Raw genomic sequence first — 17,383 nt, forward strand, 5'->3', positions numbered from 1 at the left:
GAAAAGACCCGAGGCATCCCACCACATTCCAGAGATAATTCCCACACACTCCGCATCACGTTCTCTCTCCACCTCACCCGTCCACAGCATCTTCATACCAGCTAACCCACTGCCTCCCTAACCCCACGCTTCCCACCATACCACTCATCCACTGTACACCGTAACAACACAGCCCCCGTCCCCCCCGACAACAACCCCTCTCAACACCTACCTTATTTTCCCTGGACTGTGGATGCACCCAGCTATCCCTTCACAACTGCCACTTCACGTCATATTAGATACTGACATGGTTCCCAAACATGCATAAAATGCCAGGGGAACTCTGTCTGTCAGGAAGCATCTATGAAGGGGAATAAACAGTCGACATTTCAGCCTGAGACCTTCCATCTTGATGAACTCATAGATGCTGTCCGACTCCTCAGATTGCAGGAGCCACAGCTCATATCATCTGGGTAGACTCCAACCTGATGGCTTCAACATCAATTTCTCCAATTTCTCTCCTCCTTTCTTTTTTCCAATTCCTATTCTGGTTCCCCTGTCACACCTTCTCTTCTCCTCATCAGCCCACCATCTCTCTCTGGCTTCCCCTTCTTCCCTGTTTTCCATGGTCCACTGTCCTCTCCTAGCAGATTCCTTTTTCTCTTTATCTCTTTATCCCTTTCTCTTTATCCCTTTATCTCTTCCACTTATCACCTCCATTTTCTCACTTCATTCCCTCACCACAATCTGGTCCCACCCCACCCTTTTATTCTGGCATCTTCCCCCTTCCTTCTCAATCCTGAAGAAGGGTCTCAGCCCGAAACATCAATTGTTTACCCTTTTCCATAGATGAGTTCCTCCAGCAGTTTGTGTGCGTTGCTTTGGATTTCCAGCATCTGCAGACTTTGTGTTTGTCGTTCACCCATCATCTGCCAGTTTGTACTCCTTTCTCCTCCCCCCACCATCTCATTCTGGTTTCTGTCCCACTCTGGTGATGCACAATATGTCAACTGTTTATTCATTTCCATAGCTGCTGCCTAACATGCTGAGTTCCTCCAACGTTTTGTGTGTGTTGCTCAAGATTTGCAGCATCTGCAGAATCTTGTGCTTATGATTACAGAGTATAGCTTGAAGCTAAACCGACAGTACAGGGCTTTAGCTTGTCTACCGCATGGCGTTGCCTTGGGAACTGACTGCAATGAGCAACCGGTTTCCCCAAAGGGCTCTGCTCCATTTCCAGCTTCTCCAGCTGTCTCCATGAGTCAATACTCTCCTGGCTGGAGGTTCAGAACTAGGGATCACTGTCCACCTATGGTGGAAGTGTTTTTGCCGGGGGTAGTGACTCACTGTAATTGCTAACCCATCCTTACTGAGTACAACCAAAGAACAGTACAGCACCATACAGGCCCTTCAGCCCTCTGTGTTGTGCCGACCTTTTAAACAACTTCACGATCAATCTATCATTCCCGCCTACACAGCCCACAACCCTCCCTTTTGCTTCCATCCATGTGCCTATCCAAGACTCTTTTAAAATGTCCCTAATGTATCTGCCTCTACCTCCGACCCAGCAGTGCATTCCAGGAACACACCCCCACTCTGTGTAAAAAAAAAACCACACACTACCTCTGACATGTTCCCTAAACTTTCCTCCACCTGCCTTAAACAGATGTCATCTGGTATTGGCCATCGCTTCTCTGGGAGAAAAGTGATTGCTCTGCACTCTGTGTATGCTCCTTATCATTTTGTTCACCTCTATCATCCCCTCTCATGCTCACTCAACCTATCCTAACCTCTCTAATGCAGGTAGCATCCTGCCAAGTCTCCTCTGCACCCTCTCTAAAGCTTCCACGTCCTTCCTATAGTGAGGCAACCAGACTGCCCACAGAACTTCAAGTAACAAGCAGACATTGATAGATTTTTAGGTAATGCGGGAACTGAAGGTTAGTGCAGGAAATTGTCCCAAGGTAAAAGATCAATCCCTATCTAATTAGATGAAGATATCACAATCTGCTGCACAGCACGATGGTGGCATCGTGATCTGGTATGGCACCTGAATGTGTAGGAATGCAAGAAGCTGCAGAGAGCAGTAGACTCTGCCCAGTACATCACTGGCACATCCCTCCCCATCATCAAGTCAAGTCAAGTCAACTTTTATTGTCATTTTGACCATAACTGCTGGTACAGTACATAGTAAAAATGAGACAACGTTTTTCAGGACCATGGTGTTTCATAACACAGTACAAAAAACTAGACTGAACTATGTAATTTAAAAAAACACAGAAAGCTATACTAGACTACAGACCTACACAGGACTGCATAAAGTGCACAAGAACAGTGCAGGCATTACAATAAATAATAAACAGGACAGTAGGGCAAGATGTCAGTCCAGGCTCTGGGTATTGAGGAGTCTGATAGCTTGGGGGAAGAAACTGTTACATAGTCTGGTCGTGAGAGCACAAAACCTTTGGAGCCTTTTCCCAGACGGCAGGAGGGAGAAGAGATTGTATGAGGGGTGCATGGGGTCCTTCATAATGCTGTTTCCTTTGCGGATGCAAAGTCATATCTACAGGAGGCAACATCCATCAAGGATCCCCAGCATCCGGGCCATGCCATCTCACAACTACCATTGGGCAGGAGATGCCCTACACCACCAGGTTCAAGAACAGCTACTTCCCTACAGCCATTTGGTTCCTGAAACAACCCTAATTACTACAGCTTCACAATACATTCACCACATGACTCTAAAATGGACATTTTTGTTGTTCTAATTGAGTCTTCTAGTTAAAAAATCATTTATGTTTTTCTTGTGAATGCTGCTTTTAGGCTGTTATGTACTTGCAAAGCTGCTGCAAGGAAGTTATGTTTGCACCTGTGCAGGCATGTATATAGTGACAATCACTTTGACATGATACTGAATGGCGGGTACCACAGAGTGTAATGGACCTGACAGTACAAGTTCATTGAAAGCGGTGTTACAGGTAGACAGTGTGGTGATAAAGACATTTTGTCACACTGGCCTTCGTCAGTCAGGGCACTGAGTTGGGACATTAATTTGCAGTTTTTTTTAAAAACACATTGGTGAGGCCTCACTGAGACCACAGTGTACAGTTCTGGTCACCCTGTTAGAGGAAAGACATGGTTCGGAAGATTGGAAGGAGTGCAGTGAAGACTTACAAGGATGTTGCCAGCAACAGAGGGCATATGAGTTATAGGGAGAGGCTGGCTTGGTCTTCATTCCTTGGAATGTAGGAGAATGAAGGGCGACCTTGTGGAAGTGTTTGAAGTAATGAGAGGCATAGATTGTAACAGTGTTTTCCCCAGGGGAAAGGACTCCAAAACCAGGGGTGTAGGTTAGGGTAAGAGTAAAAAGATTTAAAATGTCCCCAAGAAGTAACAGAGGGTGCTGAGTATTTGGAACAAGCTGCCCGAGGAAATGGTTGAGGCAGGTACAATACTGTCCTTGAAGAAGTACGTGGAGGGGAGTGACCTGTTGAGATATGGGCTAAGCACGGGTAATTGGGACTAGCTGAGTGGGCAGGGGGACAGCATGGACTGGTTGGGCCAAAGGGCCTGCATCTGTACTGTATTGCTCTTTGACTCTCACCCTTTGAGGGAGCAGCTGGCGTGTTCTTGAGCTCCTCAGCTCAAGAGAAATGGCTCTCTGGAAGTCTCTACCAGTGGATCACGGAGGCTGAAACATGGTGGTATTTAAAGAGGAGGCAAGTAGTGTTTTAAAAGATGGAGGAACTTTGTGTGCTTACACATAATCACTCCTCTTCCTGACAAACCCACCATCTCAGAAATCTGTCTGGTAAGCCTTCACCCCAAGTACTGTATAATCTTTCTTAGGTCGTGGACCAGAGCGAGCTGCAATATCCCAGGGGTGCTCTCACCAGGCTCCCAGACAATTGAAAGAAGATGTCTCTGCTGTTGTAGACAAAGACAGAAGGTTGATCAGACCAGTAATGGTGCAATTGAGCATATTGTACTTACAAACAAGTGGCCCACTGTCCACTTTCCCCTCCTATCAAATTCCTTCTCCTCAACCCTATTCCACTTATCCATTCCCAGCTTAATCCATACCCCCCCATTCCCCACCTACCCACCTTCCCCTTAACCTAGTCTCACCTGCCAGCTTGTACTCCTCCTCCTCCTCCCATACCTCCTTAAACTGGCTTCTGCCCTCTTCCTTTTCAGTCCTGATGAAGGGTCTCAGCCTGAAATGTCAAATGTTCATTCCCCTCCAGAGATGCTGCCTGACTTGCTGAGTTTCTCCAGCATTTTGTCCGTGTTGCTCAAAGCAAAGAGGCCACCAGTTAAAATGGATACTTGTAAGTCCAATGAGAAATTCAAAATAAACTTCTTCACACAGTGTAGACAGAATATGGAAACTGCTTCCATTGGTGTATGGAGAGATCTTGGGGTCTACATTGATGGCTCCCTGAAAGTGGCCAGACAAGTAGATAAGTTGGTAAAGAAGGCAGCTGGTCCACTTGCCTCCATCAGTTGGGACGTTGTGTGCAGAAGTCAGGAATTTATATTGCAGCTGTATGGTTGTTAGGTCACACTCACAGGCTATATTCTCTTCTCGCTGTTGCCATCAGCTTCAGGACGCCATAAGATCGTAAGACATAGGAGCAGAATTAGGCCATTCAGCCCATCGAGTCTGCTCTGCCATTCCACCATGGCTGATCCCAGATCCCACTCAACCCCATACACCTGCTTCCTTCCCATATCCTTTGATGCCCTGACCGATCAGGAAACAATCAACTTTCACCTTAATTATACCTGCAGACTTGGCCTCCACCACAGTCTGTGGCAAAGCATTTCACAGATTCACTATTCTCTGGCTAAAAAATTTCCCCCTTACCTCTGTTCTAAAGGGTTGCCTCTAAATTTTGAGGCTGTGCCTCCAGTTCTGGATAACCCCACCATAGGAAACATTCTCTCCACACCCACCCTGTCTGGTCCTTTCAACTTTCAGTGGGTTTCAATGAGATCGCCCTGCATTCTTCTAAATTCCAGTGAGTACAGGCCCAAAGCTGCCAAATGTTCCTCATATGTTAATCCCTTCATTCCCAGAATTATCCTCATAAACATCCTCTGGACTCTCTCCAACGACAACACATCCTTTCTGAGATATGGGGCCCAAAACTGTTGACAATACTCCAAACGCATCCCGACTAGAGCCTTATAAAGCTTCAACATTATCTCCTTGCTTTTATATTCTATTCCCCTTGAAGTAAATGCCAACATTGCATTTGCTTTCTTTACCACAGACCCAAACTGTAAATTAACCTTCTGGGAGTCTTGCACGAGACTCTGCACCTCTGCTTTTTGAACCTTCTCCCCACTTAGATAATAGTCTGAACTATTGTTACTTTTACCAAAATGAATTATCATACATTTCCCAACACTGTATTCCATCTGCCACTTCAATCGCATTGCTTCCTCAGCACTACCTACCCCTCTACCTATTTTCGTATCATCCGCAAACTTTGCCACAAAGCTATCAATTCCATTATCTAAATCATTGCCAAACGATGTGAAAAGCAGCAGTCCCAACACTGACCCCTGAAGAACACCGCTAGTCACTGGCAGCCAACCCAACCAGAAAAGGCCCCTTTTATTCCCACTTGCTACCTCCTGCCTGTCAGCATTCCTCTATCCATGCCAGTATATTTCCTGTAACATCACTGGATTTTATCTTGTTAAGCAGCCTCATGTGTGGCACCTTATCAATCACCTTTTGAAAATCCAAGTAAATGAGATCCACTGCCTCTCCTTTGTCCACCCGGCTTGCTACCTCCTCGAGGAACTCTAACTGATTTGTCAGGCAAGATTTCCCTTTACAGAAACCATGCCGACTTTGACTTACTTTATCATTAGTCTCCAAGTAGCTTGAAACCTCATCCTTAATAATAGGCTCCAACACTTTCCCAACCACTGAGATTAGGCTAATTGGCTTCTAATTTCCTTTCTTTTGCCTTCCTCCCTACTTAAAGAGTAGAGTGATATTTGCAATCTTCCAGTCCTCCGGGAGCATGGCAAAATCAAGTGATTCGTGAAAGATCATAACCAAAGCACCTGTTATCTCTTCAGCAACCTCTCTCTCTGAACTTTGGGATGTAGTCCATCTAGTCCAGGTAACTCTAAGGGCTTAGAGTTTGCCTTGCACTTTTTGCTTCGTAATAGCAATGACACTCACTCATGCTCCATGACACACACAGACCTATGGCACACTGCTAGTGTCTTCCACAGTGAAGACTGATGCAAAGTACTTATTAAGTTCATCCACCATTTCTTTGTCCCCCATTACTACCAGTCTAGCATCATTTTCCAGCAGTCCAATATCACCTTTCATCTCCCTTTTACTCGTTATATAACTTCTTCCTTGTGGAACATATCTATCCTGCGACTTGTAAACTATTCCCAGAAACTTCAGCCATCTCTGCTTTGTCATCATCCCCACCGGTATCCTCCTCCAATCCAGATGGGCAAGCTCTTCTCCTGTGCCTCTGTAATTCCCTTTATTCCATTGCGATACAGATACATTAAGTTATGCTTCTCCTTGCCACCAGATTCAAGAACAGTTACTACTCCTCAACCATCAGGCGACTGAATAAAAAGGGATAATTACACTCATTTGCCCCATCATTGAGATGTTCCCACAACTAATGATCTCACTTTAAGGACTTTTTGCCTGATTATCTCACACTCTTGTTATTTATTTATATTTGCATTTGCACAGTTTGTCGTCTTCTGTACTCTGGTTGATCTTTCATTGATCCTGATATAGTTACTGTTCTATAGATTTGCTGAGTATGCCCACAGGAAAATAAATCCCTGGGGGGGGGGGGGGGGGTTGTGTGTGTGTGTGCGTGTGTGTGTGTGTGTGTGTGTGTGTGTGTGTGTGTGTGTGTGTGTGTGTGTGTGTGTGTGTGTGTGTGTGTGTGTGTGTGTGTGTGTGTGTGTGTGTGTGTGTGTGTGTTTTGATAATAACATATACCTTGAGCTTTTGAACTTTGAGTACTGTGTGCAGATTTGGTTGCCCCATTACAGGAAGGATGAGGGCTTTGGACAGCATGCAGAAGAGATTCAGCAGGATGTTGCTAGGTTTGGAGAATTTTAGCTACAAGGAGACGTTGGAGAACTTAAATGGTTTTCTCTGAAGGGTCGGTGACCTGACGGAGGTTTGTAAAGTTATGATAGGCATAGATATGGGTCTTCTTTCAGAGTGTGCAAATGTCAAAGAAAGAAAACACAGCTTCAAGGTGAGAGGGAGAAAGTTTAAGGGAGATCTCCGTGGCCAGAGAGTGGATGGTGCCTGGTGAGATGGTGGAAGCAGACACGACAGCAAGGTCAGCATCATGTTTATTATGGCTGACATACGTTGTGCTGTTGGTTTCTATGAAACTTGCTGTATTTATGAGGCATTTAGAAAGGTTCATGAATGGGCAGGGAATGGAGGGATATCAACCACATGAAGGCAAGTGGCTTCAGTTTGGAATTTTACCCCGGTTGGCCCAGCCACCATGGGTTGAAAGGCTTCTTACTGAGCTGTATTGTTTGGGAATGAAAATTTGGTGCAATACTAGCCTAATGCGATGTTTATAAATTAAACTGATAATATTCTCGAGATTACACAACACAAAATTACGATACCATCGACCCGACTTAACACTGATCATCAAGCACTCTTCTACAGCATCACAGATCCCACTCTCCACACATCCATGGCAACTCCCCTCAGAGTCAGCCCCTCATCCCCATATGAGGCCAGTTTACCACCGACCCACAGGTCTTTGGGATGTGGCAGGAAAGCAGAGCAGCCAGGGCTAACCCACAAAGTCACCTGAAGAGCACGCAAACTCCACGTGGACAGAACCGAGATCAATACTGAACTTGGGCTTGTGGAGCTGAGAGTCAGCAGCAGTACCCGCTGTGCCACTGGGTGAATGAAGACAAAAGTAATATCCTCTACTTGTTTTTCATAATCTTTGCAACAAATTACTAGGGACAGATAATAAACATCAGCCTTTCCAGTAACATGCATATCCTCTGAATAAGTAAAATAAAAGTGCTTTTAAGCAAGATCGTTTTTAAGTTTAGCGTGCCAGTGGCTGAAAAGCGAGTGGGATACAGTGCAAGTTAGGACACGGCGCCACGATGTGGCAATTTCTCAGCCAAGTAAATGGGGAATTGCTGCTCAGATTTCCGCCATCACTGGCTGGCTGAGCTCAGCTCCTTACCCGTCCCCTCCCCCAGCCCTGCCAAGGACAGAAACGCCTCCCTGATGAAAGCCTGGAGAACAGTGCTCGGGAAAGCAACTGACACACCGGGGCTGCAGGTTTCAATTCACTGCTTGCAGCAGCATGAAACCCTGCCCCATTTACACAACCCTTGCTCCGTCCACAGCACCCCCCCCACCCCCCGCTGTCCCGCCTGCAACCTTCCTCCAACCCAACCACCCTCTGACTTCTCCGCACCCCTCCCGTTCCAACCTCTTGGGTCTCAGAATGTAACCGCTCCACTAATGCTGGCCCTGCTTTCTCGAACTCCGGAATTCACTTCCAAATCCTTTGACTCTCTTTCCTCCTACAATATGCCAGCACGTTAAGTGGACAAAGAAAACAGCGCCTCTATTTTCCTAAAGGTTTGGGTAGATCCAGCACGTCACCAAAAACTTCTGCAAACTTCTATAGATGTACAGTATCGTAACTGGCTGCCTCCCAGCCTGGTATAGAAACACCAGTGCCCTGGAACGGAGATATCTACAGGAAGTGGCGGATACAGCCCGGTCCATCACAGGCAAAGCCCTCTCCACCACCAAGCACACTTACAAGGAGCCCTGCCGCAAGAAAGTAGCATCCACCGTCATGGGTCCCTATCATCCAGGCCACGTTCTCTTCTCATTACTACCTTTGGGCAAGAGGTACAAGAGCTTTTGGTCCCACTCTACCAGGTTCTGGAACAGTTATTATTGTAATAATATCAGCCTCCTGAACTGGCATTAAGTAACTCCACTCACCTTAAATTCTGAACTTATTCTCAATCTACAGGCTCACTTTCAAGGAATTTACCATTCATGTTGTCACTATTAATTTTTTACATTTGTGCAATACGTCTCCTTTTGCACATTGGTTGTTTGTCAGTCTTTATGTATAGTTTTTCATAAATACAATTGCATTTCTTTATTTTCTGGCAAATACATTAAAATGAATCTCAAGGTAGTATATGGTAACATGTATGTACACTGATAATAATTTTTACTTCGCTCTAAAACCTAACCCCCCCCCCCCCCCCCATCAGGTTCCCTCGATCCCAGGCAGCAGCTGCAGGCAAGTTAGGGGAAACAAAACACAAACAGCAAACCTGTGGAGGGTCTCTGCGTCAACCAAAGCAAATTTAAACAGACAGGGACGTGGATGAGAATTTGAAATAAATATAGAAAATACTGGTAAATGTTCAGCACGTCAGTCAGCATCTGTGGAGAAAGAAAAGTGATCACTTCAGATCCATATCCTTTCATCAGAATGGTTTGGACAGTTGGACTAAACGTCATCCAGATGAAACGTTAACTACTCCTTTCCCTGCAAATGCTGCTTGATCTTCTAAGCACTCCGAGGCACGTCCATAGATCTGTAAAGGTGATAACTTTGATAGGGCTGTACAAAATTCTAAGAGATGTACAAGATGATAAGAGGCATAGAATGAGTGGATAGCCAGAGAGTTTCCCAGGGTGGAAATGGCTCCTATGAGGAGGCATATTTTTAAGGTGATTGGAGTAAAATATAGAGGGGATGTCAGAAATGTTTGTTTTTAATACAGAGAGAGAGATGGGTGCATGGAACACCCTGCTCAGGGGTGATGGTAGAGGCAGATACACTAGTGCATTTAAGAAACTCTTAGATATGCACCTAGATGATTTAAAAAATGGAGAGCTATATAGGAGGGAAGGGTTAGATTGATCTTGGTGTAGGTTAAAAGTCGGCACATCTTGGGCTGAAGGGCTTGAACTATGCTGTACCATTCTATGTTCTGATTTTAGATCACGGAGGTAACAGCTCAGCTTTATAAAGCTCTGATTAGGCCATACTGGTCGCCACAATATAGGAAGGACGTGAGTGAACTGGAGGGGGTGCAGAGCAGATTTCCAGGATGTCATTGGGAGGGAATGGTTTAGTTATAAGGAGAGGCAGGATGGGCTGGGTTTCCTTGGAATGGAGGAGGCAGAGAGGATGAACTTTGTAGAGTGATACAGAATTATGAATATCAAGGACAGATCAAAGACTGGAACATCCAAGGTATTTCACTCTGGGACACAAATTCTAACATGGGCACAAGCCTGTCCATCACTGAAGACATCTTCACAAGGCGATGTCTCAAAATAGTAGCATTCATCATTGAGGACCCTCACCATCCAGGACATGCCTTCCTCTCATCAGACACGAGGTACAGGAGCCCGAAGACATACACTCAACATTCTAGGAACAGCTTCATTCCCTCTGCCATCAGATTTCTGAACGGACAATGAACCCATTAACATTTCCTCACTATTTTTGCTTTCTTTTTGTACCACCTATTTAATTTAGTTTTTTTATACTGTATATATTTCTTATTGTAATTTATAGTTTTTTTTAAATATATTGCACTACTGCTGTCATGAAACAACAAATTTCACAAGAAAGTTTGCAGATGCTGGAAATCCAAGCAACATACACAAAATGTCGGAGGAACTCAGTAGGCCAGGCAGAATTTATGGAAAAGAATGCAGAAGACGTTTCTGGCCGAGACCCTTCAGCAGGACAATATATGTCAGTGATAATAAACCAGATTCTTAAGAAATCCAGTGTGAGGAGTTCACAGCAAGGTGGCCTAAACGATGCCATCTGCCTTCTGAACTGTTCTGGGTGTCTGGGTCCCTTCGTTTATACCACTGTGAAATTACTGATGCTGGCTTCTGTAGCTCGAAGTTTTTACAGGATGGGGTTGCTGGCCCTATGGCCTACCCTCCTCGTTTGGCAGCTGGGCTTGGGACTGTCCACGGCAGAGCTGACCCCTGTGAACCCACCCTCCATACATCCGAGGAAGTAGTGGCAGCTGAAGGAATGTTTTCATCTAATACTCCTTCAGGATGTGGGCATTACTGGTCAGACCAACATCTAACTGCCTTTGGCAGGTTAGTGAGCTACCTGCTTGAACCAGTGAAGACTTTCAGGTGAAGGTGCTCCCACAGTGCCGTGGGGGAATTGTGACCCAGCAGTCATGATGGACTGGTGATGGATTTCCAGCTCAGGATGGTGTGGGGCCTGTAGAGCTGGTGTTTCCTGGCCCTGTTCTTCTTGTCCTTGCTGGTGACAGTCGCAGATTTGGGCAGGGCTGTTGGAGTAACCTGAGTGAACAGGCAGCATCCATCATTAAGGACCCTCACCGTCCGAGACATACCCTCTTCTTGTTATGACCATCAGGGAGGGGGTACAGGAGCCTGAATATCCACTCTCAATGATTCAGGAACAGCTTCTTCCCCTCTGTGTTCAGATTTCTGAACGGTCCATGAACCTACGAACACCACCTCATTATTCCGTTTTTAGTTGCAGTATTTATTTATGTAATATATGTAGATTTTGAGTCTTTTCACTGTACTGCTGCCACAAAGTTAAAAAATTTCACGCTCTGAGTCAGTGATAATAATTCTGGTTCTGAGTAACTACATTGCATTTTGTAGACGATGTACACTGAAGCAGCCACTGTGTCCCGGTGATGGAGGAGCAAAGGGCAAAGGTGGTCGATTATGGGTCTGGTCAAGCAGAGTCCTGGCAAAGGGCTTCACCCCAAAACATTGACTGTTTATTCCCTCCGCAGATGCTGCCTGCCCTGTTGAGTTCCTCCAGCATTTTGTGCGTGTTGCTGAAGGTTTTCACCATCAGTAGAACCTCTTGTGTTTCGGGTGCTTTGGTCCTGGATAGGGTTGAACTTCATACGCTATTGTACTGCACTCATCAGGCAAGTGAAGAATGTTCCATCACACTCCTGACCTGAGGCTCTTTCCATTTGGGTGGCTTGGTGTATTGAAATGGTGTGGTGTGGGCTACTTACAACTTCGGACATTTCGTAATCATGGCACTTTATGTAAAAAAACTTCGAGCTACAGAAACCCCAACAGAAGCTCCAAAGACTCTGGAAAGCTGCTATCAGTAGCCTATGCCCCCGCACGAGTGATGGTCTTAAGTAAGTGAGTGATGGGGTCACAACCTCACCTGAATTGGAAGGTTGAGAGTTCAAACTTCCCAGGAGTTTGCACAGGCTTCCTCCAAGAGGACCACAACCTTGTCGTTGGGTTCGGAGGCTTGCGTGCCTCAAAGACCCGGAGAGCTATGCTGGCTGGAGTCAGGGCTTTATGCTTTGACTCTTGGTAGGGTCACCCACGCCAAACAGGGTAGAGGCCAAACTAAGAGTGGTCCACTGGTCCTCCAGGTTCAGGGGTTCAGCTCAGGGCTAACTGGTACAACAAAATTGACATGGAAACAGCAATGAAGAATCCTCCACATCTGAGTGCGACGGTGTTCCTGAGTCTCCACCCAGGACTTGCATGAATGACAGTAGTGAAAACCCAGAAGAAGCTCCAGACGTGATGAAGGAAGCCAGAGATGGAGGACCTTCATTGCTGCCCTAAACACCAGTGACGTAACGGACAATAACTAACCAACAAAAGCTTGCATTCCCAGTGTACCGAGAAGGGAATGGGGCACTGTCAGAGGCTGCCTTTCATATGAGATGGGGCAGCGCAGTAGCGTAGCAGTTCGTGTAACGCATTAGAGAACAGCGATCGCCGCTCGGGGTTCAATTCCCGCTGCTCTCCATAAGGAGTTTATACATTCTCCCCGTGACCAGGTGGCTTTCTCCCAGCCACCCTGCTTTCCCCCCACATTCCAAAGACATACGCTTAGGGTTAGCGAGTTGTGGGCATGCTACGTTGGCGCCTGAAGCCTGGCACAGCTTTGCTGATTTAATTCATACCCTCTCCTTCTCCTGCAGATGTAAGCTATCCACGCAGTTCCTCAACCACACCACACAAACAGGCCATTGCTCATTACCACGCTGCTGTCTGTGGGAGTTTCGACACAGTAATTAGCTGTCTTGTTTCCGACATCACAACATTGTTTACGCTTTGAAAATACTTCATTGGATAAGTGAGCTTTAGAAAAAGACATTATTTACTTAATAATAAAGTTTGGACTGAGAAAATAAGCTAAGAGGATGAATAGAGTCAACAAAACCAATGGAATTCACAACATAAAACACAGAAACATAAAATAACAGAATCGGGGAGACCATTTGACCCCTCATGCTGCCCTGCCATTCAAGACGATCAGGACTACCCTTCTCTCTTAGCGCAACCTACATTCACTGACCTCATACCCTTCGGCTCCTGGTTAAGGGTGAAATATAGTCTTTACCTCATGTTTTGTTTTATTTTTGCAGCGTTATATTTAAGAGAAACCTGCTCTTTAACGTCTGAGCAGATTTACTGTTGGCGTTCGCTGCAGCGTTACAGCATGCAAGCAGAAAGGTTAAAGAAACGGTTCAGTCTTTGGGGGACTGAGGTTTCCGGTGCAGCATGAAGATGGTTTGGATCAAATCTCTCTTGGCTTCTTTCCACAGCCTGCCTGATCTCCAAAGGGAAGTTTTTAATTGCACTGGGGGAGCCCTGCACACACAGGCAGGCAGCAGCACGGCAGAATGTTTATACAGCCCTGGCCGCAAACAGGAAGGCTTTGAAATCCACGTGTGCCACTCTGCGTGTACGTTCTTGCACGTGTGTCTGCGTGTATCTATGTATGCATGTGTGTGCACCGTCACATGGAACATCAGGTCCCTCATGGACAATGACGACGTACTCCTGAACGCTGCTCCTCTATCTTTATTAATAGAGATACAGCGCGGGACAGACCCTCTGGCCCTTCGAGCTGTGCCGTACTAGCCGACTCACGGGACAATTTCAATGACCAATTAACCCACCAACTGGTACATTGTTGGACTGTGGGAGGAAACACACACAGTCACCATACAAACTCCTTACAGGCCAGGGTGGGTGGGAATTGAACCCAGGTCACCCATACCATAGAGCGTTGTGCTAACCGTGATGCTACTGTGCTAGTCCAGGAGGTCCTAAGCATTAACACTGCCACCAGAGAGAGACAGACAGGCAGAAGGTCAGCTCATAGAAGCTGGTTGTGATTACATCAGAATCAAGCTTACTGTTACTGACGTATGTCATAAATTGGGCAGCAGTAGAGTGCAGACATAATTACTGTAAGTTACAATAAAAAATAGGTCGTGCAAAAGGGACATAGCAAGGTAGTGTTCATGGACTGTTCAGAAATCTGATACCAGACGGGTTAGAAATTGTTCCTAAAATATTGAGTGTGGGTCTTCAGGCTCTTGTATCTGAAGGTAGCACCACAGTTACAAAATATAGTATCTAAATCAGGACTGGATTTAAATCACTGATGTATTGACGTGAAACCTGCTTCTGGAAGGGCAGGCGAGAAGAGAAATGTTCCTTTCATAGGGCAGTTTTCACCAACAGGAACGAGCCTGCCTGATGTTTCAACTCCCCTTCCCGTGGATAACATCCCTGACCCTCCAGCTCAAGCGAACACAAATCCAGCAGGCTACGCTTATAAACACTAGGGATTCCGCAGATGCTGGAAATCCAGAGCAGCACACACACACAGGGGTCAGGCAGCATCAACGGAGGGGAATAAACAGTCTACATTTCAGGATGAAACTCTTCATCCGTTTTAATCTCAACTGGCCTGAAGTTCACCATGTGAAGAAACCCTTCAATTCTCTACCAGAAAACATTTAATTGGAAGAACCAGGGAGGGTTAGGGGATAACTGGTCACAGACATACGTCTGCATCCTCTGGAAGGAGAAATTCGCTGGGGATGCAACTTCTCAACTGGAACTCTGTCCTTAACGAGTCTGTCATCTCATAGTGCACTAATCAGTCTCACAAGAGATGGAAAAGCCATGAGGACACTGAAAAACATTTTCAAAGTTCGAAGTAAATATATGTTACCAAATAGTGCCCCAAGATTAATTTCTTGCAGGCATTTACAGGAAAAATAAAGAAATACAATAGATTCTCTGAAAAGCCATTGACAAACAAACACTGACAAACAATCCATGAGCAACAGAAGACTAACTGTGCAAATCAATACATAATACTGAGAACACGAGTCGTAAAGAGTCCTTGAAAGAGAGTCTGTAGGTTGCGGAATCGGTTCAGCGTTGGGCTGAATTAAGTTATCCCTGCTGGTTCAAGAGCCTGAGGGTTGAAGTTATAACTTCATAGTTATAACTGCTCCTGAACCTGATGGTGTGGGACCTGAATCTCCAACGCCTCCCATCCGATGATGGTTCTGGGAAGAGAGCATGAGCTGATGGTGGCAGGGATGGGTCTTTGATGATGGGTGATGCTTTCTGGTGGCAGCTCTCCACGTAAATGTGCGCAGTGGTGGGGAGGGTTTTGCCCATGAAGGAATGGGCTACATACACCACTTTCTGCAGACTTCTCCATCCCATTGGTGATTCTAAAAGTCAGTGGAGAGCCACACAACCTCAGCCCCCTCAACAGGGAAGACTGTGATGATTTTTAAGTAAAGAGACCAGTCGGAGGTCTATAAAGAGGTCTCTCTGCTGAGGCAAGGTTGTCAAAGGAGTCCCCTGTAACCACAATCCTCCCACAGGCCAAACAGCTACTCAAGCTGCAATGTGGATTCCACCCATCATAGGGGTGTGCTCACTACCACAGCGCGCTGGCCCTTGTTGGAATAAACCAACTACGAGAGTTTCTGAGAACACCCAACCTTGGACTCCCTTTGAGAGAGAGAACTTGTACACACACATTGCATGTGTGAATGCACATATGTGAATAATCTGCCATCTGCTGGCTATTCTAAGACCTCCAACCGGTCAGCTGTGACCAGGCTGCCTAGAGGCGCAGACTGAGCTCAATTCGAGACAACTGCAGCACGTCAATTCTAATAGCAGCACGGGGGAACTAACGGGAGGTGCGTGCAGCTTCCCTGCTCCTCCCGTGCATCATCTCACGAGTTCGCTTTTGTAAACTGGCCATGGCATTTCCTACAATATCACATGAACCACATCGACTAGGTTGGCTTGAAACATATCAGAACATCCTAGACTTGTGAAATGTACTGAATGAATATAGGCCTTGCTTCCTTAGACTCACAGAAACTGACCCCTTGGCCCAACTCATCCATGCCGACCAAATGTGTCTTCCTGAGCTAGTCCTATTTGCCTCTTCCTGGCCCATATCCCTCTAAACTATTCCTACCTGTGTAACTGCCCAAATATCCCCTTTAAATGTTGTCAACGTATGTGCCTCAACCACTTTCTCTCGCAGCTCGTTCCATATACCCACTGTGGAAAAATCTGCCCCTCACCTTAAAATGTCCTCTGGATTTAGACTCTCCTACCTAGGAAAGAAACTGTGACCATCCATTTTAATCAATGCCCTACATGATTTTATTAACCTCTGTATGGTCAACCCTTATCCTCCTTGGCTCCAGGGACAACAATCCCAGTCTGTCCGGTTTCTCCTCGTGTTAAGACCTCTATCACAGTAACAACCTTGTGAATTTTTTCTGCCTACAGGCAGAGGCTAAGGAGAAAGGCTCCAGAGATTAGGACAATGAAAAGGTGGTCATGGGAGGCTATGGAGTTGCTTCGAGTTAGTGCACTGGGCCGTGTTCAAAGAATCATCTGAATGAGAGACCATAGTTATAATGGACTTTACAAAATCAGTTGTAGACGTGCGTGTCCCCACAAAATCATTCACAGTCTTCCCCAACCAAAAGCCCTGGATGAAACAGGAGATCCACAATGTACTGAAGACCAGATTAGAGGCATTTAAGTGTGGCCACCAGGAAAGTTACAAGAGGTCCAGGTACGATCTCCAGAGCTCACGGAAAGCAGCCGGCCCAGATATGGCATTTGGCTGATTAACTGGCTGCAGCGTTCACAGAGATCTTTAACCTCTCGCTTTGGCAGTCCAATGTACCAATCTGCTTCAAGCAGGCAATATTATACCGGTGCCCAAGATGAATGTGTTAACCTGCTTCAATGACTACCATCCAGTAGCACTTACATCCACAGTGATGAAAAGTTTGAGAGGTTGGTGATGAAACATATCGACCCCTGCCTGAGAAGCGACTTAGATCCACTCCAATTTGCCTAATGGTGCAACAGGTCCACCAGATTCTGGAACAGATATCATTGGACCTGTTCCACCAGGTTCAAGAACAGTTATTACCCCTCATCCATCAGGAAGGAAGTACAGGAGCCTCAGGACCCACACCACCAGATTCT

The 17,383-nt window shown here is 46.0% G+C and overlaps 1 protein-coding gene across 3 annotated transcripts in view; it reads right to left on the minus strand.

Annotated features, from left to right (window-relative positions):
* Positions 1–17,383, minus strand: part of LOC140715202 (LIM domain-binding protein 1) — a 94,506-nt gene that overhangs the window by 63,523 nt on the left and 13,600 nt on the right. The window contains exon 2 of one of the 3 annotated variants that reach the window (XM_073027058.1): positions 212–340. The exons of the other annotated variants lie outside the window; for them this stretch is intronic. The gene's annotated coding sequence lies outside the window, so the exon portion shown is untranslated. The remainder of the gene's footprint in view (positions 1–211; positions 341–17,383) is intronic. 3 annotated transcript variants of the gene reach the window in all.

Source organism: Hemitrygon akajei, chromosome 23, assembly GCF_048418815.1.
Source record: "Hemitrygon akajei chromosome 23, sHemAka1.3, whole genome shotgun sequence".
NCBI classification, from domain to species: domain Eukaryota; kingdom Metazoa; phylum Chordata; class Chondrichthyes; order Myliobatiformes; family Dasyatidae; genus Hemitrygon; species Hemitrygon akajei.